Below are 6,000 nucleotides of genomic sequence, written 5' to 3'. Positions count from 1 at the left end.
ACATCTATTAGAAAAAACAGGTAAGTTGTTAGTGTGTTTTGAGATAGGGTCTCACTATGTAGCTCAGGCTGGCCTCAAATTATTGCCTCAGCCTCTCAAGTGCTGGGATTACAGGTGTGCCCCACCAGGCCTAGCTCCAAAACAAGTAAGTTTTAATGGCTTTGTGAATGTATTTGCAAAGTTTCATAGCATACAATGGTGAATAGGCTGTCAATATAATAAATTGCAAAAAGAAGCATTCATTGTCACTTTTTCTATTCATACTGTAAATGGATGACATTACAGATCTCATATTCCAATTGTTTATAATACTATTTTGCCCCTTTTCATAAGCTTCTGAGATTTGTGTTTCTTTCTCTCAGTTCTGAATAATGGAATTCTAGCCCTTGGGCCAGAAAACTGCAGAGCTTCTTATTGCTATGCAGAAGCCCCAGCACCAGAGTAAAGAGAAGATGATTTTCTGGTCTCTTAAAATGTCCTTGAGAGGCTGAGCATGGTGGTTCGTGCCTATAATCCAAGCTACTCAATGGAGATTGGGAGGATTGTGGTTTGAGGCAGCATGGGCAAAAAAGTTAGTGAGACCCCCATCTCAAAAAACAAGCTGGGGGCTGGTTGGAGTGACTCAAGTGATAGAGTACCTGCCTAGCAAGCATGATGCCCTGAGTTCAAACCTCAGTAGCAGCAAAAAACAAAAAACAAAAAACACGCTGGGTCTGATGGTGCACAGCTGTATTCCCAGCTATGTGGGAGGCAGAGGTAGGAGGATCATAGTTCAAGGTTGACCTGGGCAACAGCATGAGACCCTAACTGAAAAGCCAGCTAAAGCAAAAAGGGCTGGGGATGGGGCTGAAATACTAGAGTGCTTGTCTAGTAAGCTTGAGGCCCTGAGTTCAAACCCCACTACAAGAGAGAGGAGAGGAAAAGAGAGGAGAGAAAAAGGAAAGGAGGAGGAGAAGGAAAAGGAGGAAGAAGAAGATGGGAGAAGAAATTTCTTGAAAATATTATTTCTTGGTACAGTGCTTTCCTAGCAAGTACAAGGTCCTGAGTTCAAGTCCACAAAAAACACATGTTGAATTCAGTGGTTGTGGCTTGTTTTATAAATATAACTTTGGTCTTAAGAAGCCTGTAATTCTTTTTGTGTTACTTAATAGTCTGTTTCCCTGATAATGGCATTTAAGTTGTTATTTGCATATTATAAGAGCTTTGATATTTATGAGTTTGCGTGAGTTAAAAATTTATGTGCACACAAAAACCTGTCTATATATGTTTATAGCAGCCTTATCCATCAAAACAATGAACAACCAAGATGTCCTTCAATGAGTGGATAAGCAATCTGTGGTACTATGCACAATTTAATACTCATCAGCAATAAAAAGGAAATATTTATTGATTCACTCGACAATTAGGTAAAACTTGTTTTTATTGGTAAAATATGTGTAATAAAACATTGACAAGCTGGGTGCTGGTGGCTCACGCCTGTAATCCTAGATACACAGGAGGCAGAGATCAGGAGGATTGCGGTTTGAAGCAAGCCAGGGCAAATAGTTTGTGAAACCTTATCTCCAAAATACTCAACATAAAAGAGGGCTGGTGGAGTGGCTCAAGTGGTAGAACATCTGCTTAGCAAGCATGAGGCTCTGTGTTCAAACCCCAGAGAACCACCAATAAAAAAAAATCGATGAGTCTTACATGAATGCATTTTGCCAACTGAAAGAAGCCAGACCCCAAAGACCCAAATGTGTTCTATGATTCCTCATATATGACATTCTGGAAAGGGCAAGACCATAGGGATGTGTGCTAATTTCTAATTGCTGCAGTAACAAAGTACTACAAACTTAGTGGCTTATAGCAACACATATTTATTCTTTAAGAGTTCTGGAGGCCAGAAGTCTACAGTCAGTTTCATTAGGATAAAGTCAAAGTGTTGTCAGGATTGGATCCTTCTGGAAGTTCCAGAGGGCATTTGTTTCTTTGCCTTTTCTAGCTTTGGAAGCCATGTGCATCCTTAGCGTGTTATTCCTACTTCCCATCATCCTCTTGTTTCCATCCTCACCTCTTCAACTACAACACATGGAGAAAATAAGGGGGAGGTTAAACAAATCCCTAGAATCTAATGTCAATGAAAACACAATTTACTAGACCCTTTGGGATACAGCAAAGGCAGGACTAAAAGAAAAGTTCATAGCTATGAATGCATACATAAAAAAACAGAGGTATGATAAATAAATAACCTAATGATGCACCTCAAGCTCCTAGAAAAATGAGAACAAGTCAAACCCCAAATCAGTAGATGGAAAGAAATAATGAAGATTGGACAGAAACTAATGAAATAGAGACTTAACAAATCACCAAACGCTGTTTGAAAGGGGGAAAGTGGGAGAGGGGCAATGAGAATTTAATGGAGGGGGTACACTTGTTCAAGGTGCACTGTATGTATGTATGGAATTATCACAGCGAAATCCCCTTATATTATTAATGTGTGATAAATCAAAAATAAAAAATTTAAAGTTACATTTGTATGTGTGTGTGTGTGTGTGTGTATTTTGGTGGAACTGGGGTTTGAACTCAGGGCTTCATATTTGCAAGGCAGGCACTCTATAGCTTGAGCCACACCTCCAGCTCAAAAGTAATATAAAATTTTAAAAAGAATCAATAAACAAAAAACTGGTTCCTTGAAAATATAAATGAGATTTTTAAGCCCTTAGTCAAACTAATCAAAAGAATTAATTTGGGAAATACCCAAATTAATAAAATTAGAGATGAAAAAGGGGATGCTACAACAAATACCAATGAAATTCAGAGGATCATTGGGGAAAGTTTCAAAAACTTATATTCTAATAAACTAGAAAATCGAGAAGAAATGGATAAATTTCTAGATGCATTTGACCAACCAAAATTGAACCAAGAGAATATAAACGACTTAAACATCTATAACAAGCAATGAGATTGAAGCAATACTAGTGACTTGCTGGGCTTGGCTCAAATCTGTAACCCTAGCTACTTGGGAGGCTGACATTGGTAGGATTGAGGGTTACAGTCAGCCCAGGCTGTTGCACGTTTTTTGCTTATATGTGGAATCTAGACCTAAAATGATAATGGTAATAATAGTAATAATAATCTTGGGACATGAGTGTAAAAGGGGGACTGCTGGAAGGGGGCGGGGTGGTGAATCAACAGGAGGGTAGAGGGGAAAAGGAGAGGGTACTGGGGGATGAGCAGGATGAATAAGGTATGTTCCATATATATATCGATAGCATAACCAACCCAATACTGTTTGAAAAGGGGGGGCAGAATGTAATAAAGGGGTGAATTATTCAAAGTAGTACACTGTATGCATCTATGGAATTATCACAATGAAACCCCCTTGTACTATTAATGTATGCTAATAAACAGTGAAAAAAACCTATTAAAAAAAGTAATAACCTGTTTAAACAGCAGACAATATGTACCCAAATAAAACTATTACATATCATTAAGTTAACACTTAAGAATCAAGGCAGGGCTGGTGGAGTGGCTCAAGTGGTAGAGAGCCTACCTGGCAAGCGTGAGGCCCTGAGTTCAAACCCCAGTACCATGAAAACAAAATCAAGGCAAATGGATGTCCTATTAACTGCCAGAGCATGGTACAGTTAATAATTTCAAGAGTAGTAACAGTCAATAGTAATCTCCAAAATAGTATCAATTCTGCCATCATTTTCAAGAACATTCAGTTGATTGAAATATTTAGCTAAACCATGATTCTGTGCTCTGATTATTGTAAACATATAATAAACCAGTAAATGCATAATCCATAACCCCTGAAAAATATAACTATAACTACAGCGAAGGGTGAGGGAAAGCTATTGATTGAATAACTGTTTGTTTATTTATTTAGCAGTGTTGGGAATTAAAGATTAAGTAACTGAACAAAAATGTTTCTGCTAGATTATATAAGACTAAAGACAAAAATAATTATACATAAACACCATCCTCTAGGTGGAAGATAGGTATAGAAATACACACATTAGAAGCTAGGTGCCAGTGGCTCATGCCTGTGATCCTAGCTACTCAAGAGGCAGAGATTAGGCAGATTACAGTTCGAAACCAGCCTGGACAAATAGTTTGCAAGACCCTATCTCGAAAAACTCCATCATAAAAAAGGGTTGGCAGAGTGGCTCAAGGTGTAGACCCTGAGTTCAAACCCCAAACTGCCAAAAAAAAAAAGAAAGAAAGAAAGAAAAAGAAATACACATATCAGGCTGGGGTATGGCTCAAGTGGTAGAGCATCTGCCTAGCAAGGGTGAAGTCCTGAGTTCAAACCCCAGTACTGCCAAAAAAAGAAAGAAATACAGATATCCATGTATACATACATAATTGCATTTCCTGGTTCTGACTGACGACCATAGCCTAACAACCCCAGCAGCAATGTCCACCTATCACCCAAATCTCATTCCCAAATACCATTCCCTAATAAATAGAACCAGGGCTTGTTGAAGACATGGCTGGCTGTAGAGATGGGGCAGGAAAAATACAGGATGTGTGTGAAACATCTGGTTGTACCAGAAAGAAAAAACAGGAAGAACCCACATCTGGCTTCTCTAGCCTGTGGCTGGGAGTCATCTGCTATGACATGTAGCCTGACTTTCATGCTCTTGCCATAGGGTGTATCCTTTCCCTGTAATGAGGCAGGGGTCCTGTCAGTGCAGATATATGTTCAATTTTATAAACATTGCACTAGGAAAAGGCATACTGTCTGTTACACAGGTTTCTTTGCAGGAAGCTATTAATGGAGACTTACTAATCCTTCATATTTTCATTTTTTGATTTATTTATATTTGTTTTGTATATTTCTCCTTACATTACTCTTTTTGTTTAAACTGTGCTTTTTGTTTTGACAGGGTCTTGCTTTGTAGCCCAGGCTGGCTTGGAACTCAGCCCAGGCTGGTCTCAAACCTCTATCCTCCCTATCTCCACTTCCCAAATAGCTGGGATTAATAGGTGTGAGCTACCAAACCTAAAATCAAATTCTTAGTGCAATTTGAGAATCTTGCCAGGCGCCAGTGTCTCACTCCTGTAATCCTAGCTACTTGGGAGGCAGAGATCAGGAGGATTGTGGTTTGAAGCCAGTTCTGGGCAAATAGCTCATGAGACCCTATCTTGAAAACACCTAACACAAAAAAAGGGATGACAGAGTGGCTCAAGTGGCAGAGTGCCTACCTAGCAAGCACAAAGCCCCGAGTTCAAGTCCCAGTACGAAAAAGGCAAAAAAGACAAAATAAAAAAGAGAACCTTAATTTTCAATAGGAGAGCAGATTGCATTAAATTTATCATCACTAATATATTTGTTTGGTTACTTGTGTCATACATTTCTATGTTATTTTTAATGCTTTCTTGTCACTTTTTTTTGTGGGACTGTGATTTGAACTCGGGGCTTCTGTTTGCAAAGCAGGTGTTTTACCGCTTGAGCCATACCACCACTCTATTTGCTTTGGTTATTTTGGAGGTGGGGTCAGGCTGGCCTGGAACTGTAATGCTCCAGATCTCAGCCTCCTAAGTAGCTAGGATTACAGGCATGAGCACCTGTGCCCAGTGTCTTGTCACTTTTTAGTTATGATTTTCTTTTAATTTTTGCAGTGCTGGGAATTGAGCCCAGGGCCTTGTGCCTTCCAGGTCATCACTGGACTATTGAGCTACACCTTTCCAGGCACTGATTTTTAAAATTTGGTTTTTCTCACTATTGAGTGCTTGCTTTTGTCTTCTTCAGTTCTTTGGAAGGCATATAAACTCGTTTTAATACTGCTAAATGTGACTGTACAATTTTCAAAAACATTCTGTGGCTTTAGGTAACGTAATGTGCAAGGTTTATTTATTTATTTATTTATTTATTTTGGTGGCACTGGGGTTTGAACTCAGGGCCTCATGCTTGCAAAGTAGGCACTCTACCACTTGAGCCATTTTGCCAGCCATTTTTAAAAATGTTTTTAAGATGGGGGTCTACAGAAGTTGCATAGGCTAATCTTG

This window comes from Castor canadensis, chromosome X (assembly GCF_047511655.1).
Source record: "Castor canadensis chromosome X, mCasCan1.hap1v2, whole genome shotgun sequence".
NCBI lineage: Eukaryota > Metazoa > Chordata > Mammalia > Rodentia > Castoridae > Castor > Castor canadensis.
The sequence above is the reverse complement of the archived record's forward strand: the minus strand, read 5'-3'. Positions refer to the sequence as shown.